General features: G+C 32.4%; 2 pseudogenes; both read right to left on the minus strand.

Moving 5' to 3' along the window:
- Positions 1-343: 343 nt before the first annotated feature.
- LOC124934876 lies at positions 344-7,989 on the minus strand (annotated as a pseudogene).
- A 747-nt stretch (positions 7,990-8,736) lies between these two features.
- On the minus strand, positions 8,737-9,917 carry LOC124936814 (annotated as a pseudogene).
- Positions 9,918-13,947: the final 4,030 nt, after the last annotated feature.

The following is a 13,947-nucleotide window of genomic DNA, read 5'->3' on the forward strand; positions in this document are numbered from 1 at the left end:
GTTCGGTTTTCACCTTATGTTGTATCATTTTTTTGTTTTCTCATAATCTACTCTGGAGAGAATGTGAGAAATCTTTGTTTGTTTCGGTTTGCAAAAAGATGGGTGTTGTGCCCTGCTACACTTTTAAAGGCGAGTTGATAATAATGTGTTAACTACTATTGCTCATCACTACTGCTACTACTTAGTTAAGCATGTTTTTATTGTGTCCAGATTTGTTAAGAGAGTACAATGTAGGATTGAAGGGCGTTTTAATTACCCAGCTCGCGACGAAGCTAGCACAAGAGATTGGTGAGATAATAATTATGGACATGATATAACAGCTAGCACTTGATGCTATACATTTTTACACATTTTTGATGGCAGCAGTTGGGTATGAAGCCTGCATAGCTATGCCGCACTAATACCACGTTCCATTCTGATGTATCCTTCCTCGCCCCAAGAGCCCCCCCACGAGTTCTTCACAAACCAATATTTGGTCCCATCATCCGCAGTGCTTGGCTACCGTTACACCGTGGTCTAGAGAGGTTCCACACGCACCCGTGAAGACACCTCCCGAGTAGAACTGAAAACTGAACCCTCCTGCATCAATGGCTACCGAAACAGGGTGATTGGCCACGGCTTTGAGCAGCGCACTCTCGCTGTTTGCGGGTACGTCTTCAAATCCAGTTATCTTAGCCGCGTGGTTGGCTGCCTTTTTTTTGCTGCATTTGTCATCAGTTCCAGCGTATGGGTAGTTGGATTCGGTTGTGAGGCCTCTGTTGCTTTTTATGAACTTGAAAGCATCATCCATAAGACCGCCATTGCAGCCTTGATCCACTCCGTTTACGTCGCAATCAACTAGCTCTTGCTCAGGGAGATCAGCTTACCAGTCGTTAGCTGTGTGATTCCTTCCATGGCACAGCCGAAAATCCCCAGCAACACCCTATCGATTGATCAATGAGGCCTTTTTATTTTTTATAAGTAAATCCTACAAAAGCGAACTCACCACACTGGCCTTGGTCCTTGACTGGAGTAACTGCGCCTTTCTTCCTCCAGTCAATGGTAGCGGGCACTGCTGAAATGTTCCCATATCGGAAGAAATCGGTTGAAGATGTCTGGCTCTTGAACCTATTCCTTAGCTTGAACTCTTCATTCGTTAGGTCGGCAAACCGGTTCTCTCCGAGTTTGTATGGAGCGTTTCCGGGCTTTGTTAAACAACTCAATCTTCTCCACGTTCTCTTTGAATACGTTGAACCGAGTGTACTTCTCAGCATCATCTTTGTAGACACGATTATGTTGCACCATCCATTGCTTGTGCCTCTTGAGCATCGAGGTGTCAAGGAGAGACCGGGACGTGGTTTGAGAAACGAGGGCTGCAAAAATCAAGAGCAAAGACATTCCCATGTTCTTGGAATACATCTTAATTCAAATTTTGTTAAATAGTAGAGGTAGATTTTGCTTTCTAAACTCACATTGTAGTATTTTTATAGGCATAAATAAATGGGTAGAGATGTTAGAATTAATTGTATCTTAATTTGGTCTTATTAGCATGAAAAGTACTGTTTCATACTGTGCCTTTTGAAATTTTCTATTTCCCTTGTTGTAGCTTTCTATTGTCTCTATTTTGTTTTCAAATATTCACAGAAGAAAAGGAACACTCCAATTTTACTCATATATATTACATCTGAAATTGAAATTGAAATTGAAATTGAAATTGATTGCTCACATGTTTAAAACTCAGTGGTATTTCTCATTAGAAACTAGATCCCTATATAAAAGAAAAAAAAATTAATTGCTTTTCTTAGAGAGGTGTGAACTTGGGTGATATTGTAACACTATAATAATAATAATAATAATAATAATAATAATAATAATAATAATAATAATAATAATAATAATAATAATACTTAATTACAAAGGATTCGGATTGTCGGGTTGAGAATTATGATTAATTTTGATATATATGTGAGTAATAGATACTTGAATCGAATTGTGGGTTGACTCGTCTATAAATTTAAAACGATTAAAAATAAAATTAAAAATGTTATATGTATGTTTTGAACTTGCAACATAATAAAACAAATACAACTATTTAACTAACTAGGCTAATAAAACTATATATTTTTAATTCAACATCAAATTTGATGAATGTGAGACATTCTTAACAATATATGTTCAACTTTTTAATAAACTCTCTATATAAAATTGGGGTGAACAACGGGTAAAATCAATCAGTTTTGTCTGATCTGTATTAAATTCAGACTAAATTTATCTAATTCGTAATCCGAAATATTTTACAAATTAATACGGATATGAATTGGATGAAATATGGTTTGGACAATCCAAACTAAAAAATATTTATATATTTGTAAATGTCAACTTGAAATTATTCAATAATATTAAATTAATTAGATTATTCAAATTCAATCCGAATTAAACTCAATCCGAATTTAATCCAGCACAAAATAGTTAATTAAATTTTGTATTTCGGATTCGATTAGTCTGTTAAATCTCAACTCTTGATTAAAAAATCTAATTATTTAATTTATTTTTTAATGTTTAATTATAAAACAATATTATTAAACTTTTAATTTTATAATTAATTTTGTTTATTTATAATATGAATCTGAAAAAAAAAATCTTATTGACTAAACGATGCAGAAATAAGTAAAAAATATATTATATTTAAATGAAATGCATTTTAAAGAAAAATAAATTGAAAAATAGATTTTTATTTAGATAATTTAGATAATTTGGATAATCCTTATCCAATATGAATTTAATCCGATTCAGACTTAATTCGAGATGATCTCAATTCAATCCGAAATATCCAATCCGAATTAGTATTTCAAATTCGGATCGGATTGGATTTCGGATTAATCTATCCATTGCTCACCCCTATATATAATAATGCTTAATTTCAAAGTGTCTGGATTGGTGAGTCAAGAGATGTGGTTAATTTGAATATATATATATATACACGAGAGTAAAAGGATACTTGGGTCGGATTGTGGGTTGATCCGCCCATAAACTTAAAACGGTTAAAAATAAAATTAAAATTGTTGCATGTATGTTTTGAACTTTTAACCTAACAAAACAAGTAGAACCCTAAAACCAAGTGTGACTGGGATGTGGTTTGTCGATAGATAATAGGTCGGTAACAATTGAAATTGGTTAAAAAAATATGAATCAAATATTTGATTGATCAAAGTGTGAGATCACGATGCTAAATATCAATTGAGATTGGTATATTATTTTCTTAGGGATAAGAGACGGTTAAAATGTGGTTGGTATATTTTATTTTAATGAAGAGAAGAGAGAGAAATTATTAATGAAAAGAGAAATATATATTTAGACGTATGTATTTGTACAACTAGCCCACTTCCACTTAGACGTATTTACTAATAAAAGATCATTTAAACAAAAATTGGCTCATTTAGACTCTTTTAGTAACCATGGTTAACTTTTATTTTTAAATTTATATATTTATTAATTAAATATTAATATATTTTCTATCTCCTTCTTTTTCATTAATTAAATTAGATAATTTATTTTATTCTTAAATTTTTTATTATTTTAATATTAATTTTTATTTTATATTTCATTTTTTTTATTCATTTTTTTTCTCATATTTCTTAAATTCTCATTTTTTTAAAAAAAATTTAACAATTTATTTTGAATTTTATATTTTATTGTAATATTTTTTTAAGGGTTTTTTCTTATTTAATTTAATATAATAAAAATAAAAAAGGGTTTTTTCTTATTTAGTTTAATATAAATAAAAATGAAATTAATAATTTTTTATTTAATTTTTATTCACGAACTTGTAAATGAATTATTTTGTCTAATATTTGATTATTACTCTTTTGGTGTTTGATAAATGAGTTTTTATTATTATTCAATTCTTAATTATTAATTAATTTATTTTTGTGTTGAAAGATTTTTATTGTTGAAAGAATTTTCATTGTTATATTCAATTATTGGGATCAAACAATTTTAAAATAATTAATAATTAATGCGAATATAAAAAAATAAGAAGAAATATATAGAGTTAAAATAATTAATGATGAATGGTCATATATATAAAATAAAATTAAAATAATCAATCATAAATATTCATATATAAATAATAAAAAATTATAAAAAAGATAAAAATATAGGGTTTATTTATTAGTAAAAAATGAAATAATAAATGAAAAGGAAAGAGAGAAAATATATTAATATTTAATTAATAAATATATAAATTTAAAAATAAAAGTTAACCATGTTACTAAAAAAAATGCTAAATGAGCTAATTTTTAATAGTACGTATTTTAAATGACCTTTCATTAGTACATACGTTTAGTCAGCTAGTTGTACAAGTACATAGTCTAAGTGAGTTTTTTTCCTAAAATAAAAATTAAATATATATATATTCATAATTTATTAAATTATTCTTTCTCTTTTTTAAATCATTCTTATTTCTCTTAAAAAATAAAAGTCTCTTTTTATTCTTATTTAATTTGTTATAAGATATATATTAAAATTCACCTTGTAAATAATATTATAACTTTCATTTTTATATAACGATCTTTATATATATATATCTTTATATATATATATATATATATAATATTTTGAAGATTAGTAATTTGAATTTTATTTATTATAAATATTAATAATTTGTATTTTGAGTTAAAATTACAATCTTTTTTAATTTCAAATTAAGTCAATATTTATAATAATTTTATAATAAAATTAAATAAGGGAAAATATTAAATAATTTATTTAAATAAAAAAAGAATTAAGAGAGAGAAATTATTAAATGCAGGGACATGTACAATTTAAAATGAAAGAGAGAGAAATTGATACGCGTCCTATTTATTAGGTGACATGTACAATACCACATCATTCGGCTGCCTCATTCGCTCCAATTTTTTCGCTCCCTTATCATTACTTTTATATATATATATATATATATATATATATATATATATATATATATATATATATATATATATATATGCAAATGAGAAATTTTCAATCAAATACAATGATAAATTCATACTCATTGACTAATTTATTTTGATATAACTTCTCAATTGATCACATATTGTTCAAGACAATAACATTTGCATAATTACATAATTTTATCTTTCAATCACCATAAATGAACTTCATTGTTTTTCACTTTTAACATCATAAGAAGCTAGATACTTCTTAATTTTTTTTTAAAAAAAAACATTCCATTGATCATTTTAATTTTGATTTCACACAATTCTAATTTGATCCCGGTGATATTTATGAATGTTGGTCTAATTCTCTGCATAGTAATTTTATTGCTAAATCACTACTAAATTTGTTGTATCTTGAGAGACAGCCATCTGATAAACTTCAGCGCAAGAAAGAGACGGTGAAAATATTTTAAAGAAAATGTGTTAACCACATACCTCAAATCAACATTAGATTTCGGTGATATATATATTGTAGTTTATTTAATTTCTTTGTAATATTATACTTTTATATTTTCTATGATTTTAAGACAAGATTACGAATTAGCACCTTCCATTATACCAAGGAAAGAAATGTCGAGGCAAGGTCAATTTAAACTAAATAGAGGGAAGCTGCAACTAGATTCCAACTAACTCTTCGTTAAACTAATGTTAAAGTTCTGTTGGATTCAAATGAGATCCTAAATCAATTGATAGATAAAGGGGATAGTATGATAGGAAATGATATACATTACACAAGTCTAAGACAAACATAAAAAATCTCAATTATGGTTAGATATGATTGAGGTTGAAGTCTCTAAAGGTGATGATAAATACAAGTACAAACATTGTCAATTACTTCTTGCAAAGATGAAGTCAAGTACTATAACACACTTAAAACGATACTTAGATCATTGTGGTAAACACTTGAAGTCTAAAATGATGCTTGAGAATAAAGTTAAACAACAAAAACTATTATAAGGCTTCGAATTTGTAAACACAATTATGCCATCTTTGTTACTTGATGAATATTTTTGTATGGAACGCATGAAAGAAGCTCGGCTAATTGGATCATAATACATCCATTTACTTTATTGGTAGAATAATGTTTTAATATATTATGTATACGTAAAATGTTGTAGTGGAATCACGAAAAAGAAAAACAAATTGCATGGTTTGCTAAAAATGTGAGTAAGATTAACCTCACAACAATTTTATGGAAATCGAAGAATAAAAAAACTAGAGTACATGGTCATCATCGATTATTGGATTGACTCATCTTGTAGATTGAATAAACGTGTTCTCATTTTTTTTCATATTCCTCTTCATTGTGGTCCTCAAATTTTCGATAATCTTTTAAATTGTGGAAGGGAGTGGAATTGAAAATAAGGTATACATTATTTATGTTGACAATGTGAGTGCTAATGATGCTGCAATTAAGTATATGCATGAAGATTTTTTAGAACAAACCAAAATTTAGTTTGTGGGGAAAAATTTTCAGGTGTTGTGTACATATTTTAAAATTTGACAAGTTAATAAACAAATTTAAAATCTTCATCCAACTTTATGAATAAAATTGACATTCTTCCCTATTTTAAATAGACGAATTCCTTAGTTTTAGTTGGGTAACTTTTCTATCGCAAAAATAGAAAAATGATGTCCTCTAACTCGGACAATGAAATCCAACATCACGTATATTAGTAGGTAGAAAAATAACAAAAATATAAGTTTATTTGCTATTGACAACCTCATGACCACATTTTAACCTACCATTATACATTTAAACAAGATATACTAACTTAAATTACACAAATGCAGTTCATTAAAGTAACATTAGTTATAGCATGATAGAAGTCTCTTTGTTCATTGTTTCTCATTCAAATAGTATTCAAACAATTAGAGAACACTAAAAAATAATTTAAATATTAAGACAAAAGATTATATTCATTTCATCATGCAAGTAGCACACATTTTCAACCTGGCCATAAGGTGAAAATATCTAAAGTTAAAAATGAGTGTATACAGTAATATTAATTTTCAAATCAAAACATATTAGATTATGAAAAATAAAATTCACATTTCAAACAAAAATAAAAGCATGCAAAAGATAATAAGACCAAAACATGTGCTCTTTGTAAGAATTTGTTACTTCGATCTCCTTTATTTTTTTTGGGGGGATTTCAGGGGAGAATGAAATGTTAGAGTTTTGTAGCTTTTTTAACTTCCTTTTTTTTTGTAGTTTGTTTATTTGAAGGCCTTACAAATAGTTTGTACTCAACTTTACATTATCAAATAAAGTAAATGTTAGAGAAAATTGTTAGTTTATGATGCCACACAAGCAAACCAACAACCACACATAAGAGTAAAACCAACAAGCACAAAGTTGAAACTGCAACATTGGACCATTAAACAAGTTTCTCGCAGTTATACTATTTTCCATAATAAATATCAGTTCCATAAAAAATGTAGAGCCCATTGTTCATCTTTCAGTAATTACGTATTCACAAAACTTAAAATCCAAATTTTTAGCACTCAAAACTCTAAATAGTACAAGTAAGATGAATCTGCAAACTATTTAGAATAGTGTCTTTTAGCTCGAATTTAGAACACCCCAAGAGAACTCAATGCAATGGATTCAGTTGAACCAAAATTATTTTAGTCGATGAGAAAAAGAGAAAAATTTATTCATAATGGATAATGTAGTCAACATAGATTAGACTCAAAAAGCACAAGAAAAGGGAAGTTGGAGAGGAAATTACTCTTTTAGGAAAGATGTTATAATGAAAAAACAATGTAAGGGTTCGATCATGCATATTTCCCTATACGCCAATGAAACTAGACCTAGATCGTCCAATACTTTTCCAAGTAACAATTCAGACTTATTATATTTGTCGTCTCGATCCAAACCTCTCAACAACTACCGAGAGACTCAGACATCACCAACTAAAATCTAGTCATGCTCTAAAAAGACTCTAATTACCCACCACCTTACGACAATGTAGAAGAAGGCGAGACGCCAATTCAACCTCGCATGTGGCATATCCGACAATGACTAATCATAATACAAGTTTGTTTTCATACATATATCGTCCGTCCCTTTGTTTTCATACATATATCGTCCGTCCCACTATGATTAACACTCCAACCAAAGAACAAAATCTTAAAATGAATTTTAGACTCCCAAAATTTCTCCAAATAGTAATTTTACGTAGTTGAGCATACAAGTTATAAGAATGTCCACGTGAAAACAATCTATATTTTTCCACCGCATTACATCATATATGTTCGGTTTTATCTCCTTACGCCTACTATGATCAAAACCTTAGAATGATCTGATGTGACTGTTAAAATTGCTAGTCCAAAAATTAAACATATCCTTAATAATGACATTCCTATAATGACAATTTAAACGGGCTCATGAAACACCATATTGAGACACTTAACCCTCCATTAGGCATCTTTCGCAGAAGTTAATCGAGGTCTTATCTCCACAATAAATCTGAATTGATCACGATAGCTCTTTCATAAAAATATTTATTGAATTTCAAATGATACAACTCACAAAACTATATGAACTTCAAATGATACAACTTAAAAAACTGTTAAGACATTTTAGTGAACCATTCCATCCAATCAAATCATGACCATATTTAGCATGTAAAAACATATAACTTATTCCTCAATTATAAATAAAAGAAAGAATATAATTTTTCAATTAATAAAAAGAAAAGAATATAATTAAATAAAAGAATAAAATGAAATACAAAAATGTGGAGGTATAAAAGTTTAGGATTATGCCCTTAATAAGGAACATTCAGCCGGCAACCCTAAAGGGAACCTGTTGGTGTCATTGCAGTAATTATAAACCATGTAGTTCTTCTGCACCCATCTCATCTTCTCTTGGCCGGTCGTGTCCATCTGCTGATTGAGCCAGGCATTGCCACTTGAGACAGAGGACGAGTCGGTGCAAGACGACTTTCCGGCGGCAGCGGACCAGACGCAGGCGGTGGCGTCGTTGAAATTGCGGTAAGAGGCGGTGAATGGAGCGTTGGTCCAATCCGTCTTGACAAGTCCACCTCTGGTTGCCCAATCATCGGCGTTCCATAGGCTTGAATAGATCCTCATAGGCTGGTTCTTTAAGTAGGGAACGCCGATGGACTCTGCGTTCTTGAATTCCCTAATGGGTATTCCGTCGACTGAGAATCTGTTGTTATTAATAATAAGATTATTATTATTATTATGAGTATGTATGTATGTGTTAAAGAAAGAATGAATGAATTACATTTACACATACATAATTCGTTGTGGGTTCCATAAGATTGAATAGGTGTGGAAATCTGCTGTTGGATCGAACCAGAGGTAGAATTGTTGCTCTCTGTTTCCTTTTCCCTGACTGAAAACATTGGTGTGAAGAATGTAAGGGTCGCCGCTCAGATTCCCCAAGAATTCGAAATCTATTTCGTCCCAAGTCGATCCAGGCGATTTCAACTGCACCCAATATTTACAATTCATTGTAAGATCATGAATTAACTAGTAGTAGATGATTTGTTTGTTTGTTTTTGGGGAAAACGACTTAGCGTCATTTCATTAAAAAATTTCAAAAAACGGGAAAATTGTTTGTTTGTTAACTTACGTAGTAGGCGGTGACGGTGCCTGCGGAGTTCCCGGAGACGAGTTTGATCTGCATATCGATTTTACCGAAGAGGTATTGATTCTTGGACTGAAAACCGGAGCCGGAGGGCTGATCAAGGGAGAGACTCAGAAGGTCTCCATTGTTGAGTATTTTTGCTCTGCCGTCGCCCCAGGTTATGTCTACCTTCTCGTTGAAGTTTGCGCTGCATACATCTATACTCAAAACCAAAGCGAAGCTCAGTACGAAGAAGAGCATGATTAGTGATGATGAAGAAGAAGAAGCCATTGAATTGATATGATGAGAGAAGTAGTAGTATTTATAGCTGTGTTGATCATTGAGAATGGGAAAGAAAGATAAAGAAGGTTCCAGGTTCATTCCATGAAAGGTGAAGCTGTAAACAGCTGTGTTGTCTTGATCAGACCTCCAACAGTCGTTACTCCCTCACTTGTTACGCGTAATCGAAATCGCGTTATTACCTTTTTCTTTTTCTTTTTATTTATTTATAATATATTCACCATATTTATGCATATACATTGTGAAATCATTTTAAGGCAGAAATGATTTTTTTTAATCATTATATCTTCATCTAGTTATATATTTAAATACAAATCATCTAATTTAGTGAAAAAATATTGGGTGTTTGTTCCCTACATATTTGGCAATCTAGGGCAACTTCAAAAAAGAGATGAGAATATGATGTATCTTTTAAATAAAAAATATGAAGAGGGATTAATAATTTAATAATTTTTGGGGAAGAATATTGAGAGGTAAGTTGTCATTTGTAATGTAATGCATGGATGCCAAAATGATGGAGGTTAAGAAGCGTACACATTTTTTATTTTTATTTTCCATTTTGAGGGAGAAATTTGATCAAATAACCTCAAAGATGAGGTTATTTGATCCTATGGCAATTTGTTAATTTTATTGCCCTCGTGGTGATTTTATTTTTTTTGGACGATTTTGCCCTTTTCGCGAAACGCTAAGTCACTTAGCGTTTCGCGAAGTGACGATATTTGAAATGTCCAGATTACCCTTACTATTTAATATAACCTTCGTATTTTTTTTTCATTTCTTTTCTTCTCCTTCTCTCTCTTCCCGCTCTTCTCCTCCTTCTCTCTAAACTCCGGCGGCGGCGGCGGCGAACTCGTCGGAGATCTCTCGGCGGCGACGGTTTGTTCGAAATCCACTATGAGCTCCACGACGAACACGAACACTGTTCCAATAGGTACGTCTATTTTAAGCATGTTTTATTGATGTTCGGTTTCTGAGATTGATTAGGGTTTTCTTCCCGTTTCGCTAAGTGCCTAGCGATTCGCGAAGGCCTTCCCGTTTCGCTAAGTGCCTAACGATTCGCGAAGGCCTTCCCGTTTCGCGAATGCCTTTCCGTTTCGCTAAGTGCCTAGCGATTCGCGAAGTATTAATTATCCGTCTCTAAATCAAATCATGTTTTTTTATTGCAGCTGAAGTTTTCGTTTTCTATAATGGAGAGTGGAAACTTGATGTTGATGGAATACTGTATTTTGATGCATCTTCAATCAAAACATTTGATCTACCCCAAAGTACTCGTTATGCTGAATTACTTGATATACTCTACGATAGACTTAATGTGCAGATATCAACATACGATTTAGTGCTCCAAGTGAAGTATGATATTCCGAATATCAGAAATCCAAAACCTGTTTTTATTGATAATGATGGTGATTTGAACACATATTTATCACGCTTGATTTTGGGTCAAACAGTGTCACCATTGTGTGTATCTGTAGTGGAGAAGTCAGTATTTACTAAAGAAAATATATCACTACTTACATACCCAACTCAAGAAAGTATACTACCACCACAACTTACTCAAAAATTTGTACCACCTGTTGTACCCTTGGAATTCTTTGTTGAAAGTCAAAATGAAGCCGGAGAAACCTCTTTGCCTCACATCCCACTTACTCAGACTTGCATGTTAATAGTGGTGAAAAAGCATCAATACCTATACAACCAAGTGCAAGAAGATCATCATTGGGTACACCAACTAGTGCAAGAAAGGCATCAATGGGTACACCAACTAGTACAAGAAGATCATCAATGAGTACACCATCTAGTGCAAGACAATCTTCAATGGGTACACCATCGACAGACCCGACAGACACGTCACCGCCAGACCCCACATTTGCGATGGCATTAACTAGTGAAACCGTATTGGAAGTCGGTTCGTTGTTTGAAAATAAAAAAGAACTTCAACTTGCTCTATATAAATATGCGAGGACCAATCATTTTGAATTCAAAGTGGAGAAGTCAAGAATAAATCTTTGGGAACTCAAATGTTTGGATGAGACATGCAAGTGGAGCTTGCGGGCTGTGAAAGGTAAGTTTTCTGAGATATTTGAGATCCGGAAATTTGAGCAACAACACTCATGCTCAGTTTTGTCGAGGCCCAAGAAAAAAATGCAAACACCAGCATGGGTTATTGGGCAGTGCGTGAAGAGCAAGTACATGGACCATCATCATAACCACTTGCCTAAGAAAATAATTGAAGACATGCAGACAACTTATGAGATATTTTTGACTTATAATAAGGCATGGAGGGCAAAGGAAAATGCTTTAATAGCTGTGCGAGGAACGGTTGAGGATTCCTATGGAATACTGCCATCATACCTTTACATGTTGGAGAAGTGTAATCTTGGTACCATAACCGACATACAGATAGACGAGCTCGGCCACTTCAAGTATATGTTCATGTCCCTAGGCCTCTCAATTAGGGGTTTCAAATCCTTTTGTCGTCCTGTATTATGTGTTGATGCTAGTTTTCTTAAGCACAAGGTGGGTGGTCAATTATTGGTGGCTATTGCATTGGATGCGAATGAACAACTATATCCTGTCGCATTCGGCGTTGTTGATTCAGAGAATAATAATTCCTGGACTTATTTCATGCAAAAACTGAGAGACACAATTGGATTAGTTGATGATCTCATCTTCGTATCCGACAGACACCCAAGCATCGCTAATGCCTTGTGTGCTGTTTTCCCATAAGCAGACCACGGTGCGTGCACATATCACATAAAGATGAATATTGTGGCCAAATTCAAAAGTGATAAGTGTCATGCGGAGTTTGATTCGGCTTCAAGGGCGTACACTGTCCACGAATTTAATCGGTGGTTTGACAAGATCAAGGTTAAAGATCACAGGATTGCTGCCTATTTGGAAGAAATTGGGTTCCAAAGATGGAGTAGAGCATTTTTTCCCGGTAAGCGATACAATCAACTCACAAGCAATTATGCTGAGAGTTTCAATAGTCAGAGCAGAGAAGCCAGAAAGTATCCCATTTCAGAAATGGCTGAGTATTTAAGATTCACAATACAACATTGGTTTAACGATAGAAGAGAAAGAGCGTCTAATCACGAAGAAGTTTTATCTCCAAATTATGAGAAGGTGTTACGTGAGGGATTCGAGAAGGCCATATTCTATACAGTCCAATCGCTTAACCGATTCGAGTTTTATGTGCATGACAATCAGTCCCATTTCAAAGTCAATTTGAAAGACATGAACTGCACTTGTAGAGTATTTGAAGTTTCGGGTCTTCCTTGTACGCATGCAATGGCTGCTGCCCATAGTCGGAATTTGGTTTCTTATGACTTCTGTTCAAGGTATTAATATTTAGCTCACGTGTTCATTCTGTTTAACAAATTAATAATTCGTTATATTTTCCATGCACACAGGTATTACACAACTGAGTGTTGGATAAATTCATATGCCGAGACATGTTATCCTCCTGGTGATGAAGAAAATTGGGATGTTCCTGAACATATCAAGCAACGTTCGTGTCTTAAACGTAATGTGAAGGTTAAGAAAGACAGGCCACAAACAAAGCGTAGGTCATCCCAGGGTGAGGTCCGTAAGGTCCCGAGACGATGCAGCTCATGTGCTGGGCTAGGACATAATAGGGCAACATGCAAAGCAGTGATGCCTGCACCATCTACTGCAAGAGCTTCATCATCTAAGCAACATGAGTCATCATCTCAACAATATGAACCTTTAACTTGATAGATACTATGTTGTAATATATGTTGTTAATTGAACTATGGTACTGGTAAGATACTATGCGTAAAATACTATGTTGTTAATTCAGGTTTAAAGTTTATGTTGTATGTTGTAGTAGTAGTATATGAGTAGGGAAACGATGAGTAATAACTTAACGAAACGGTGAGTACTATGCGAAACGCGAGGTACTTAGCGAATCAGGAGGTACTTTGCGAATCGGGAGGTACTTAGCGAATCAGGAGGTACTTAGCGAAACGACAAGTACTAACTTAGCGAAACGATGAGTACTCAGCGAAACGAAGAATACTAACTTAGCGAAACGAAGAGTACTAACTT

Source organism: Impatiens glandulifera, chromosome 4 (assembly GCF_907164915.1).
Source record: "Impatiens glandulifera chromosome 4, dImpGla2.1, whole genome shotgun sequence".
Taxonomy (NCBI): Eukaryota; Viridiplantae; Streptophyta; class Magnoliopsida; order Ericales; family Balsaminaceae; genus Impatiens; species Impatiens glandulifera.